Source organism: Pinus tabuliformis, chromosome 5_2 (assembly GCF_031772625.1).
Source record: "Pinus tabuliformis cultivar Carrire ecotype Pingquan chromosome 5_2, CPIR1, whole genome shotgun sequence".
Classification (NCBI taxonomy): Eukaryota; Viridiplantae; Streptophyta; class Pinopsida; order Pinales; family Pinaceae; genus Pinus; species Pinus tabuliformis.
Window position 1 is genome coordinate 200,998,601 of NC_142306.1, and position 15,948 is coordinate 201,014,548.

A 15,948-nucleotide genomic window follows, 5' to 3' on the forward strand; every position below is an offset into this window, starting at 1 on the left:
GGGCTATTCTTGTCATCAATCAGGGCTATTGAGGTATAAATCGTGAGGCCAATAAATAGACTAATTTCGTTGTGTTAACGTATAATAATATAAGAAATGCCACCCATACCGACAACTCAGGTCAACTGAAAGAGCGATTGAGGGACCCTAGATAAGAAGAAGGAAGGTTTTTGACTCCCAAGACCCATCAAGGTTTGTTGGAGTGCCAATCCTTTAGGTGCGATCTATCCATTGGGACAGTCCGGTTGGTTTTTCGCACCTAGTTTTGGTGTAGCAGCTATTTTCCGTTTTATCCTCTTCTTTCAAGGTTTTCATAATTGGACCTTGAATCCATTTCATATGATGGGAGTTGCCCAGGAGAGGACCCTTTAGGGGGGCTCGACTGTTAAGGAGAGGAGAGGAGAGGATAATCTTGAAAATCTCTCCCTCTCCCTTATGGTCGAGCCCCTGACGGACCTTATGGTCCTCCTCTCGATGGCGGCCCTCTCCTTAACAGTCGAGCACCTAAAGGTCCTCTCCTCTCCTCGCCGCCATCGAGAGGAGAGGAAAGATGCTATTCAAACCAATAAGGGGGGTGTAATTCTTCTTCCAATTGTTACGATGAGCCTTGTAAATTGGGGGGTGTAATTCTTCTTCCAATTGTTACGGTGATACTTGTAAATTGGGGGGTGTAATTCTTCTTCCAATTGTTACGGTGATACTTGTAAATTGGGGGGTGTAATTCTTCGCCCAATCGATCCAATCCCATCACAAGGCCAACCGATCTCGACGCCAGCCTTCCAAGCCATGCCATGACCAACATGGAGTGTATAAATTATTGGCATTTAGAGTTTCATGCACGTGGGTATAGGTTTCTTCTATGAGGGAAAAAGTGAAGCGTAGATAATTCTAAATAGAGAGATTGAACTATTTCTGTACTAGCTATAGAGAGAAAGGATTGAAATCAATAGATAGCCATCGGTTTTACCGACAAACTTCGTGGGTTATAATATAACCACCAATGTGAGGCCTTCGATTAGGTCGGGTTCAAATCCCAACAAGGTGTTTCAGTGCGCTTGTTCCATATTTATTTATTATTGGGGATATTATATATTTATGTATTATTATTATTATTAAGGGATATTAATTACATCGAAAGTGTTGCTTTTGAATCAGTTAAGTCATCGACCATCGTCTATCTTTTCATTTTCGACTGTTGGATCAAAATTTTCCACCGTTGGATTTGTCTCACAAGTTTTCCAAAGATGTGTCTCCGTTAAGCAACTGCTCAAAATGCGCCCTTCTTTCTCGCAAATGCTCCACATTGGCTATGTGTGGCAACCGCTTTACAAGTGCCACTAAGTTTCATGATACTTTGTTTCCCAACCATTGTACAAGTGCGTATTACTTTCACAATACTCGGTTTTGCAGCTAGATGCACAGTGGCAACTACTCCAGAAGTGCAACTCTATCTTTCCACTGTTGTAGCAATCGCTCCACCGTGGCTCTACTAGAGAACTACTCTATAGGTGCAGCTCTGTCTTGCAACTGCTCCATAGCAGCGGGTGTGATTTTGAGGCAACTACTCCACACATATTCTTGATGTGTTGCTATTCATATTGCGTTGTTTCATGCTCTTCGTAGGGATCAGGATCGAACACAACATCTACTGGAACACATTTCTCCCCATTCTTTTGAGCAATTTATTGCTTTTATTATTATCATTTTCATCATGTACTAAATATAGTGGCAGAATAGAGTCACAAGAACGTGTGATATTTGTGATGTATTTACACTGCAAATCAAAATGGTATTTCAGAATCTTTGATCAGAATCCCCAATAATACTACGCTGGGTTTTGTCGAAATTTGAAATTTCACAATAAACAGAAAATCATTGGCATACTTCTATCTGTTCTGTTTCGTGCCTTATTAGTTGGGCATGGTCCATGTCACGTCTACTCAGTAACTTTTCATTTTTTTATAGGCAATTTAATTTCGTTCGAACATTTATTTCAATGTTCTAGAAAGTATAATAATGTGTTCTTCAAATATTATTAGCTACAATATTTTATTAAATGAATATGGATGTAGTTCAAGGAAATAGAGGCCGATAAGATAGTCAAATTGCAAATATTATTCCAGAATTTTTTTGTTGCAATTTCTTCCTTAATGGCAAATTTTCGTTTACAGAAATGAAAAAACAAAATCCTTAAAGTTTTGCAAGAGAATTTTTTTTGCAATTTCTATTTTAGTGTATGGAAAATTTCACAAATTTCACAAATATTGTAATTATTATTTATTAGGATAATTGTTTTCCACCATAGGCATCCATACAAAGTTGTCATGTCTGCATAACCTTGATAGCTCATTACAATGACAATATAGCATTAATAAATTCTTTCAACCTTCTAAATAGGAAATTTAACATGTGCCATAAGAACAAGATAATCCTAGATGCATCTTTCCATGAACATAAAATTTCATTTTAGATAGAATAAAGGCAAGGAAGTCTCAAATATATTTTGGAGAAGATTGTCTCTCCTTTCAGCTGACAAAGGGGGGAAAATGTCAATGAAATTGATAAGTGGTTGTTACACTGAAAGTCTCGACAACATCAGCGAAGCAGCCAGTGGGCATCTTCATCAGCCAGTGGGAATTTGTCATCAGCAGTGAGCATCAGCAAATTCGCCAGTGGGCGATCGACAGCCAAAGCAGCAGTGAGCAGCTTTCACTGTCCAACGCATCGCAACTTCCAACGCAGTGTCCACACACAACAGATTTCCAACCAGAACTTCAACACAAGTTTGCAGCGTTGTTCAAGGCAATTCTGCAGCTTTTCCTCCACATAACTCAATGTAAGTCCCAGACATTGTCAACGCAGATTCAACACAGCTCAACACATGTTTCCATATGTAAATCCAAGATCTCCATTAGCTATGATACCACATATTGAAAAATGAAATTAACTCAGACAAATATATAAACAACACATAATAAACCAGACACAAAATATTGGCGGAAAAGGCTTTAGCCTCCTGGCTTCCTCAGGTATTCTCTCATTTTCATTTTTATTCAAAATAATTGAATATAGTGTTACAAATAAATAGATGAGAGACAATGTTCTCAAGATAGTGCGTGCTATCTTAGACACTTTTGGTTGAGATAATTTCTCCTTTGGTTGAGATAATTTCTCACCAAACACACATCAATATAGGAGTTACCTAAACTAACTCCTATCTTAGAGGAACAACCCAAGAGTTAGGCACAAATTCCTAACTTGGAATGTTTAATTAATTTATTTATTTTTGGATTTGTTATTGTTTTATGAGAGAGACTAACAAATAAACTTTCATAAACTTTCACTATTATTATTTCACAATTTTAAAAAATAGATTTTTTTTTAATGATTATTTTTTGTAATGTCACATTGGAAAAATAATTTAATTTTTGTTCAATTTAAAATTAATTTGAAAATCAACACATTAACATGTTATACCCTTCTAGTTGTAGGGACAAAACCGATTGTTTTACAATAAAAATCTCGTATCAATTATCCTCTTATTTATACATTCAACTCTAACAAGTTTGTACACATATGGCTTAGTCTAATGGCGATAATAAAATGGATCGTGTTACAATAAAAATCTAGGTATCAATTATCCTTTTATTTATACATCCAACTCCAACTAGTTAGTACATGTTATGATAGTACATGTTAGTACTAGTTAATTAGTTATGATATTAATATTTACTTATTATGAGGGGATATTACATATTTATTTATTTTTATTATTATTAGAGGATATTACAAGGGTCTAATTTGAAAATAAAACTCTAAACCAAAGCATAATTATGAATATAATTTATGTATGAGTACCTCATCAAGATGTTTGTTCTTTTAAGTTTTTTTTGCTTCATGATAACATTAAATATTCGCTAAATAAGTCTTAATAATTAGCAATTAAGAATGAGACTTAAGAGAAATATTTAGCGAAAATACTATGAGCAAAGTGATAAGTACAAATTGGGAGAAAAAGTAAAGTGACTTCCGTGATGATAATTCATTTCCATCTTGAAGTCTTCATAATTGCCTTATTCAAATAAGTAAAATAACACAAATAAACTAAGTTATTTCCAAATCTAATCTAATCTAATCTAATAGTAAATTCAAATTTTCAATGAAGTCACTGAAGACCTGCAAGAAGATGTACAACATAAATTATAAACATAAATGTAGCTAAAAATAGAAAGAAAAAAGATAAGAAGACGAAGATAAATATATGTAGAAATACCTCGAAGAATCTCATTGTAATTCACTTCAAAGGACTTAATAAGATCATGAGAACTTGCCTTATTCACATGATAAGTCTCCAAGAGTTTGCATAACTTCTTCCCATGGAAGATATTGAAAATTATACGAGAAGAAATAAGAAGTTTTATTCCCCATATAAATTTTCATATGCTTATGATCATCTAATTTATTGAATCTAAAATAAGTACTAAGGCAACGATCAGGCGAGTGAAGATTACTACTCATAAAAGAAATGGTTTCATTAAGATTTGTTCGTAACAAGCATCCAATGTAATGTTAACATGAATATGGTTGAATACTTGAAATGAATTCCATGAAGTTAAAGAAACATCATCAGAACATGCAATTGAAAATTTTAGACATGTGCCTAGATGAAGATAATCCTGATGAAGAAATATCTAAAAATGAATGTGTGTTACTTTGTGTTACAGTTGTTTCCATATTATCAATATTAGTAAACATATCAAGATGACTTCTATCTCCTGCAAATCATGAATAAGTTGTGAACTTCCAATATGATCAAACGAATAAGCAAGAGACTTAGAATTCATATCAATTTGCAATGCTAAGATTCATAATCCCGAACTAGGTAATTTTCCAAATATGCTTTTTAATGAACTCTGAACTAGTAGAAATATAAAATTTAACATCAAGACTAAGGGAACCATTATTATATGAATCACGATTATGAAAGCAAATTCAGATTCATAAAACCATAACCGGTAGAGTATAAAAAGTTGGATGCTTCCATATGATTTTATCATTAAGAATTGAAACATCTTCCATGAGATAAACTTTGAACAAAGATAATTCCTGAGTTAAAAGAGTAGGAACTAGTCCTAGATTAGTCTCTTAAAAAGAAGGATTATTGTTGTGCTTACTGGTTGAAACTTGTCTATTTATGAATTTATTTCCATTGAACCTTCTTGTCACCACAGGCACTAAGAAAAGTTTCAAGAACATTTTCAGATTTAGGATTTGAATATGATAAATCATTTGTTATGTTCTGAAAAAGAGTAGAATAGACATTTAATGTAAGTGACTGCAAAATAGGTTCAATAGAGTTTGATATCAAGCCAAGATACCAAGTTAAACTACTAGATCAATGTGAGGCACATCCTTGATTTATAATATGTTCATCATCATTTGTCTCATCATGTGATTAATATCCAAACAAGAACGTCAAATCATTAAGGGGACAAAAGCAAGCATAAGATGATTTAATCAAATCTTGTTTGGAGGGTAAATACTCAAGATGAAATTTTCAAAGAAAAATAAATCTAGAATCAAGCACATTTATAGATTCATTGTCTAGCATACCAACATTATCCATATCTAAGAACACCATGTCAAAACTAAAATTCTAATGAGTAAGGAGGAATAATTCCTTAAATTGGTTCATAAATAAATTATTCTCGTTGATAATGCTTTGAACAATTTACAAATCTTCCCCATAAAATTAAAGTGAATAATCGTGAAAATTTAAGGTAGAATTCTCTAAATGGCTTGACACTTGCTTATTCCTTAACTACATTACTGAAGTAAGCTAAAAGAAAGGAAAATACAAACAAAGCTAAGCTACTCCTAAATCTATTATATCATGTAGGGACAATGATAACTAAGTAAAATGAAATTTCCAATGGAGCCATTCCAATTGTTTTAATCTTGTAGTCAAATGTACATCCATAATTAGAAGCATAAACTAAATCAATATTAAACTATATGAAGGAATATTTAACATATTATGTACATCTACCTCTAATAGGTATAGAAAAAGAAACCTATTATTTATAGGAAACTTTGATCAAAATGATTTCTCCAACCATGTTTTGACTATGTCATGAAAGTCAATATGGTTAACATGAAATTGTTTGAAATGAAACATAGTCAGATGATCAATTTGCTGAGCAATTTTATAAATCCTACCCTATAGATAAAAGTTAGAATTATTTACAACAGGGAGAACATTAATATTACTATACAATGAAATCTTCTTCGAAATTATATTTTCCAAGTAAGATTAAATTGGCTCATCAAAGTCAAGATGGAAATCTATTGAAGATCGTAGAATATTCATAGATGGATAAAATAGCTGACATGAATCAAATAATATTCTTTCATGTGTTGGAGTTTGGGGAAGATTGATGATATTAACTCTAGAGGACATAATAGGTTGGCAGGACAGGGTCATTGATTGAAATGTTTTATGATCTTGATAATCTCTCGGATACTCATAAAGCGAGTTTTGAAAATCTTTTGGATGTTCTTCCACTAACTCATTTGGCGAGTCCTCAATGTTTGAGTATTTGAGATACCAACACGAAATATCAAAAAAATTAAAGCGTGATGTTATATATACATTTGACAATAAATTCACATTGTGCTTACACAAAATACATAATTGTTACAAGGCACTAGGAGTCTATTTATAGAAAATCCCTTTTCACAAGTATCATTTGAGATGTTGCAATCAAACGATATTTTTATCTACCCATGCCAAACGTTCAAGATTATGATGATTTTTAATAGGAACTTGAAATATAACTTCAAAATCATGTTGGGAATGGAAATTTCTTCTTGAAAATTGAAACCATTATGATTTTGTGAAGTTTCAAGATGATGATCTATTATGAGATTACCTATATTAAAACAAATATCATCTTGAATATAGATTCACTTTGGGGATTGAGAACATGAGGAGATGATATAATCAACAAAGAATGAAGTGCCTTAATATCCTCAATCTCCAAAGGTTCATCATAAATCACTGCACAACCCTTCCTTGCACTATCTTCCCTCATAAACGATAAATTAGAACCAAATGAGCATACAGAGTAATTATCAAAAGAATGATCATTTAATGATTCATCATCGTGATCATAAATGGTGGGAGATTCATAACTTATTTGATTTATGATGGTTCCTTTGTTTTCTAAAAAGGTATTTGAGTGTGAAGGAACCACCAAATGGTAAGAGAATTTATCAAATAAATTATTGTAAACGAAAAGATTAGGGTATAATGAAAAGTGTCCATTAGAGTAGTTGAATCTAAATGTCTCTTTGCTTTTAGAATGACCATTATCATAAGAAACTAATACTAAAGTTTCCAATTTTGTTTCTTCATTGTTTTCTTCAACAAGGACAAAAAGTTCACTAAAATTTGGAATCATTTCAGTAGTGGAATCAATTTCATTAAATCCATATTTGCCTTCCTAAAATTTAGGATTAAAGTGCTCTGGACTGCGTAGCCGATCAATATTATCAATAATATTGGAAAACTCAGAAGAATCGTCTCTAATTTCTATTGTAGCAAGCATGTTGTTAAAAGGAAAATCTTCATATTCATTATCAACATTTGCAATCTAAGCTGCTAATTATCAATTATCCTCTTCATTACAAACAATAAGTTTCTCACAATTTGAAACAATTTCATGAGCGACATTGATTGTTAGTAGTATTGGCATTGATGTCAAAAATGTTTTCATTGGAGCAATTTTATCCACCATCAAACTACTTCCATACACACATGCAGTTGGTCTAGAGAGCTTGGTATTTGATAATGAGACCAGAGGTCCTTACACAAGGATGGATGAATTGTTGGAATACTAATGACAACTAATCCAATGTAGGTTGTTCTCGGGAGCTCTATCTCAAAGCGATGCATAACACTGATATTAATATATCTTTTCTTGGAGGATAATTGTGGTTCCAAATACACTAGGCTTTGTGCGTTTTGAGCAAGCTCGTGACAATTTCATATTAAGCAGTGTTGGCTATGTTGTTGTCAGTCTCTTGCTTTAATTGAAGGATTGACATAATGGAAACCTTCTATTTGACAACATGGGTAGGCTCGTCCATATTGATTTTGGAAATAAAAGCATCACGTTCAACCATTGTGACAAGAGCGTGAATTCATAACAAACTGGTAAATCAATTGTCATAAAAAGAAAAGAGAAAAATAATGAGGGTCATCATGCTCAAGATGGGGAGGATTAAACTGATCTACATTCAAGAGGACTTTATAAGTATTTAGGAGGAACCAACACAACAACCCAAAATTGACTTGATCTTGAGTGTTTTATAATGGGCAAAAGTCAAGTTGAACAAAATGGATTTGTATTTGTCTAGAAGGAGGATGTTCAAATTCTGCCAAGCTCACCTAGAAGACACAAAGATAATTTGACTCAACTCAAATCCTAAGCAATATACAAAAACCAAAGAAAGTGCTCAATCAAAGAGTGGAAAATGCAGGGAATAGTCACCAATAGTCACCCACATCAACCAACATAAATCCCTGAATTCTAAGGGGGATTTGAAGATGAGTAGAACTATAAAATCAAGCAACTCCAAGGAAAAAGGCAACATAAGAACAAAATTCATATTGAGTATGCCTACGTAAACCAATAACCAATAACACATTAAGTTTGTCCACATTTCAATGCAGTTAAACAATGGTCAAACATAATAATAAAAAGCCATGTTAAGATATTGTTGAAGAATTTTTCAAGTTGAGATTGACTTAGACACCATGTGCCTAAAGTTAGACTCAAAAACAACCTTCTAGAAATGATTTTTGAGGGGAAGGATCTGTAGAAATTTCTTTATAGATCAGCTAGCTTTCCATGTAGAAATTCTCACTGTAGATCACCTGATAATGCAATGTAACTAAAGCAAAATACTTGATCTACTTCTACTATCAAACTTGCGGAAGCTTAATCGATTTTGAGCAAGATCAACTAGAATACATATAACAAAGAAGAAGAAATCATACACATGAAACACAGAAGAATACTTTGGGGAAAGCCTCAGCTAAAAACCCCACTATCTGTATTATCATACAAGTGGAAATATCTCAGGATTACACAAAGATTTAGCTCACAAGCTATCCAAATCTCAGTACAATCCCTCACTGTTGCTCATAGACAGAATAGACAACACTTGTGCCTTCCTTCAGTCCTCCAAGCCTCCTATTTCCTTGCGCAGTTTCTCTTAGGTCCTCAAGCTGCCACCTGTGTGTAATTACCTCACACACTACTCACTAACCTTTGAAATAACTGTGCAATCCTGAAGGAGATAATTCCTTCTGCATGGATGAGTTTCCTTTATAGGAAAAATTCCTCCAACTGATATTACAATGTCCTTGTCTTTAATCTCAATTGGGTCTTTCTCTGAACCGACATGCATTGGTTATTTATGAGAGAATATTCAATTATCCGGAGAACACTAGTTGCATGCATGCATGCATTAACTGACTGAACTCACAATTAGTTCCTCCAACTGTTTGGAACTAATTTAATTGGACTTAAGTCAGTTAACTGAACTAACTAATTACAACTCAAATACAACTCATCCTTATCTCCTTAATTAAGGGATAACTTCCTTAATCAAAGGGATAACTATTGCATGTCTTCACAAAGACTTCATGTTTGATTTTCTCCAACTAATTAACTCAAGATGAATTAATTAATTATTTTTCAAACAGCTAGTGAGACTAAATTCGAATTTTAATTCTCAAGTTTGATACAAGGACAAATCAAAATTGCAATATATCCCGAAATTCTATTTAAAGCAATGTTATTTTTAGCATTTCTATTTTTTGTTATTTCCAACAAAGTTGGAGTATACCCTGAAATGCTATTTATAGCAATGCTATTTTTAACATTTCTATTTTTAGCATTTCTTGTTGCTATTTTCAACACTCCCTCTCAACAAGAAAGGCATTCAACTCGAACCCGATCCTAAACCTTTGGAATGTTCTGCATGCAACACTTCTCTCAAGTGTTGTTGCTCCAACAACTCTAAAAACACAAAAAAATATCCAATCTGAATGAGAATGATGCCTCTGTCATCAAAGTCTGTGATTGCTATTGCCTATGTTGACTGAAAACTCTGCACCTCTATGTTCTTCAGTATCTGACTGCTCTAGCCTCTGTCACTTTGATCTCTGACTGCATCAATCACACTGATTCCTCCTGCTACTGTGTACTTTGGGCTCCTGTAGCAAGGTACAATCCATGAGATAAAACTTCTCAATGGACCCTGCCCAATTTCAGCCTTCTTGAGACTATCACTTCACATTGCCCCACCTCACACCTAGAGGTATGGCTGCATGTGATCCCTCTGCCCACTTGGCTCGAAATTCCCCCCTACTAGAGGTCTCTGCATGAGTGGATGCCTCCACTCGGTCTCCTCTCAACATCTCCAATTGTGGCTCCTCCACAATTGTCTGAGACTTCTTCTGGGGTTGCATGTTGAGAGGTAATTTACTCTCCCTCTCAACCACCAAGTCTCTAACATTTGCCTTGCTCCTCAAGGCTTTGCATGCATCTTGAACCTCAAGAGCATACAGGTTCTTGGCTAGCACACCAATATGTTTCATCTTTCTCGCCATCACGAAATTTTCAAGAAAAAGAGCTGCTTTTAAATCAACGATATCTCCCTCATTCGAACTCCGATTCAACCGTTTTTTTTTTTTTTTGTTAAATTTGGATATTTTTTCGCAAGGAATCCAGATCTGCTATTTGTTTCTGAAAATTTTCAGATCTGCTCTGCACACTTGCGGCCCAAATTTATTTATTTATTATTATTATTATTATTATTATTATTATTTTTATTTTTTTTTACTTCGAATTCTCTTCTTCCTATACTGTTCACAGCTCCGATAAACTTGGCTCCGATACCATGTAGAAATTTCTCTATAGATCAGCGAGCTCTAATACCATGTAGAAATTCTCACTGTAGATCACTTGATAATGCAATGTAACTAACGCAAAATACTTGATCTACTTCTACTATCAAACTTGCAGAAGCTTAATCGATTTTGAGCAAGATCAACCAGAATACATAACATAGAAGAAGAAATCATACACATGAAACACAGAAGAATACTCTGGGGAAAGCCTGAGCTAAAAACCCCACTATATGTATTATCATACAAGTGGAAATATCTCAGGATTACACAAAGCTTTAGCTCACAAGCTATCCAGCTCTCAGTACAATCCCTCACTGTTGCTCATAGACAGAATAGACAACACCTGTGCCTTCCTTCAGTCCTCCAAGCCTCCTATTTACTTGTGCAGTTTCTCCTGGGTCCTCAAGCTGCCACCTGTGTGTAATTACCTCACACACTGCTCACTAACCTTTGAAATAACTGTGCAATCTTGAAGGAGATAATTCCTTCTGCATGGATGAGTTTCCTTTATAGGAAAACTCCTCAAACTGATAGTACAATGTCCTTGTCTTTAATCTCAACTGGGTCTTTCTTTGAACCTACATGCATTGGTTATTTATGAGAGAATATTCAGTTATCTGGAGAACGCTAGTTGCATGCATGCATGCATTAACTGACTGAACTCACAATTAGTTCCTCCAACTGTTTGGAACTAATTTAACTGGACTTAACTCAGTTAACTGAGCTAACTAATTACAACTCAAATACAACTCATCCTTATCTCCTTAATTAAGGGGTAACTTCCTCAACCAAAGGGATAACTGTTGCATGTCTTCACAAAGACTTCATGTTTGATTTTCTCCAACTAATTAACTCAAGATGATTTAATTAATTATTTTTCAAACAACTAGTGAGACTAAATTCGAATTTTAATTCTCAATTTTGATTCAAGGACAAATCAAAATTGGAATATATCCCGAAATGCTATTTATAGCAATGCTATTTTTAGCATTTCTATTTTTTGCTATTTCCAACAGAGTTGGAGTATATCTTGAAATGCTATTTTTAACATTTCTTGTTGCTATTTTCAACGGGATCTAAGTTATTAGTCACCAAATGTAAAGTCCAAATATAAGAAGTCCAAGCTTGGACTTGGAAAGAAATCATGTGCCTTTACTTGGACTTGGAAAAGAAAGCATTTGCAGTTCAAGATTCACGCTTGTATATAGGATCTTTGCAACAACAGTAAGAGACCTAAAGCTAAACTGAGGTAAAGAATTTGATAAGCCACCAACCTATGATTTTATCTAAGCTATTGGATCTTTACATTGCAGATGATGAGGGAGACTTGACTTGACTCCAAATTCTAGTGTTGTCAAAGACATGGTAGGATGTGAGCAACCTGTGGTCATTTCTGGTCCTATAATAGATTCTATCACTACCAATAAACTAGGACTGTAAGGGTGCATGTACTTAATATTCCATAGACAAGTCATATGAAGATAATTGAAATGAGGAGCATGATACAAATCTGGCATTTCTTGGTGATATAAGGTCTATGGTCTTGCATTATAAAATGATAGCTATGGATGACATAAATCAAGCTACCCTTAATATGGATAATGAAGCATTTATGCACCATGATAAGTTGTCATCCGCTAGTATTGTAGGCTACTTATCAGGCTTGGCATATGATGAAAGGGGTATACCACATTCTTCTCACTTTGTTGCACTAGAAGATTAGTCAGATATAAATTGTGATGAAGCTCTAGATGTAGATGAAAATAATGATCACAATTTCTTTTCAAATTTCCTTAAGGTTAATAGACATATCAATGTGATCATTAATGAGATGGAATTTGAAAAGTCTCCTAAGGATAAAGACTTTTGTAGCTTGAAACTAAAGGTTATTTCCCTCTTGTTGAAGTTGATGGATATGAGAATGCAGTTTCAAGGAGAGAATTTGAAATGAATGGATCACGTGAAGCTAGAAAGACAAACCGAATCACTTCAAATCCATGCATTGGAATACACACACACACACACACACATATAAGAGTGAATAACTAGTTGATTGAATTGTGGAGAGACTTGATTCGAAAATTGCTAGAAACGAGAGAGAAATATAGAGAGGAAGAGGAGTAGAAGTGAGATGGAGGAGCATAGAAGATAAACAGGCTATAAAGATGTATATTTAGAAGAGTGAATAACTAGTTGGCTGGATTGTGGATAGACTTGATTCGAAAATTGCCAAAAAAGAGAGAGAAATATAGAGGGGAAGAGGAGTAGAAGTGAGATAGAGGAGCAATGAAGATAAAGGGGCAGAGACAAAGTAAAAAACATAGCCAAAGAAAAGAAAGAATTCAAACTTCAAATATCAAGTAAACCAACAAAGTAAAATTTTAATTTTATTAGGGGATTGGCATCTCCTTTTAGGTAGTAGCTTGAAAAAAGAACAGGTTGGAGCCTGTAAGAAGGGGAAGTGGGTGCTTCCAGCAAGTTGTAGCTTGCAAAAGAAAAGATAGTTTGAAGCCTCCTATAAGTGGGTGCCTACAAAAGTTGCTGTAGAATGGGAGTGGGTGCTTGTTTTACATTATAAAAAAAATGTGGTTTTCTCCCTTTATGGGTTTCCAATTATATCGGGTGTGTACATTTGTTGCTTGTGTGCTTGTTTTAGTTTTCATGATTAATTGTTGAATATCTACATAACTGTGCTCATTGTCAAAGAAAAGGATAAGAGAATGTTAAAAATAATTAGAATTGACCATTGTTAAGAGATACAATTACTGATTCACCCCCTGATCCGGATTTAAATAGGAACGCAACAAATTACAGAGATAACCATATACACAAAGATGCAGCGGAAATAATACTTCATTTCATTAATGGAAAATGTTGAAATATGCTTACAACCAGAAATGGAAATAAACCAGCTAGGGCGATGGTAGCTTATCTCTGAGAAGAGATGTGGTGGCTACATGCCTCTGAACTGTTCTAAAACTATGTTACAATGAGGCTCGAAGGCCTATTTATTGTTGAGAAACAATGGAAAACCCTTCACATCCCGAAACCTAACCCTAGAAGATGAAACGCCAAATTGTGGGCCCCGTTTGGGTAAATTGGTACATCAATTTCCCGGGGTCGTAACTTTGGCATACGATCTCCGTTTGACGCGTACGATAGCTCGTTAGAAAGATCTATCCGAGTACTACCACTTTGGGAGGCAACATCGGTCTACCATGGATCGATGTTGCCCCAGATTCCCAAAAAAACGTCGTTTAGGGCCTCAAAACGGCTCCGGAAGTTCAGGACCCGAAAAAACTGCTAAAAATAGTAAATTGTGCTACAATTTAGGAAACTGAAAAAGCTGAAAGAGACAGTTGTGGGGGTCCAAATGGGATAGGTGGGTGGCCACCAACATCCACCTGGATCATTCCTCCCCCCTTAGGAAGCAATGGTCCCCATTGCGTTGAGTTCCTCCATCTGCTGAACTTGTCGTGCAATCTCTGATGTGTCCAGTAATGGTGGGAAGCATGGTCGACGATGGTCCATATTGAACACTTGGTGCAGGAAAAGGAATGGAGGAATGATGTGCTTCAAAGAATTGTTCCCCACAGCCTTAGTACTGCTGTAAGGACCATGTCGGAGTGGTCTGAGCTTCTGATGGGTTCTGGTAAGGCGTTCTCTCTGCAGATGCAACCAGACTTTGTTGCCCACCTGAAACTTGTGTGGTATCTCTGTGGGTGAGGAGAAGTTTTTCATGTGTTCTATCATGTCCGTATCCCTTTGCTGCTGCTGCTGCATGGAGGAACCCTTTGCAGGGGTCATGGAGGTAGCAACGATCTTCCCCTTACTTTGGGAGTGAACCAGACAGATAAATTTCCTGGTCTGGGAGATGAGCTTGCTGCCTTTCTTAGCAGTGATCAAAGATGTGGCAGTAGGTGGGGCTACCTCTGGTATCCTGTATAATGAATTATTTAAAGAAATAATGACAGCACGAGGCCTTGACTCATACACAGCATGTCGCCTCCACAAGTATGGTTGGCCTAATAATACATCACAAACATCCAGAGGCGTAACATCACACAATACTTCGTCTGTGAAGGGCTTGATGCTGTAGGGAAGGCGCCACTGCTGGCGAACTTTGAGATCTCGTCCTTCATGAAGCCACCCGATACTGTACGGCTGTGGGTGTGGTGTAGTTGGTAAGCCCAACCGCTTCACGACCTCTGTTGAAACGAGGTTCTTTTGGCTGCCACTGTCGACAATGAATTGTAGCAGTGAACCCTTCACCCACATCTGTGAGTGGAAAAGGCGCTCCCCTTCCTCTGGATTTTCGGGCTCATCTTTCTGGATCTTGGCGGTGGCAACAGTGGCGTTGGGATCCGCATCAATGATCTGCTTCCCTTTGCCATTCCCCTTGTCAGGTTCTGGCTCAGGGTCGGAACATGCATCTGATTCGGAAGCCTTCAACTCAGCCACCAACGATTGCTTGGTCCGACACTCACTTGTGTTATGAGTGGGACTCTTGTGGAACTCACACCACTTTCCTGTGTCCTTCTTCGGCTTCGTGGTCTGGTTCTTTTCTTGCGGCTTCGACGGGTTGTCTTGCGTCACCCCGCCTTGGCTTTGTCCTTTGGGCTTCGAATTTGCAGATCCAAAGTCTCGCTTCTTCTGTTTGAACTTTTGCTCAATTTTGACAGCGTATCGGTATGCTGTGCCGAGTGAGGAGATGTTCAAGAACCCCATCTCTTCCTGGATGTATTTGTGTAGGCAGCCACGATATTTGAGTACCAGATGCAACTCAGTATCTTTGATACCCAACTGTGTGCGAAGGGTATGAAAAATGTTTGTGAACTCCAACACATCTTGGTCTCGTCCCTGCCGCAGTGTGGTCCATTTGATGTATTTGTCCTCATAGGTTCCGACAGGGTAGTATTGCTCCTTTATGGCATCCCGGAAGTCATTTCAAGTTGGTGTGGCTG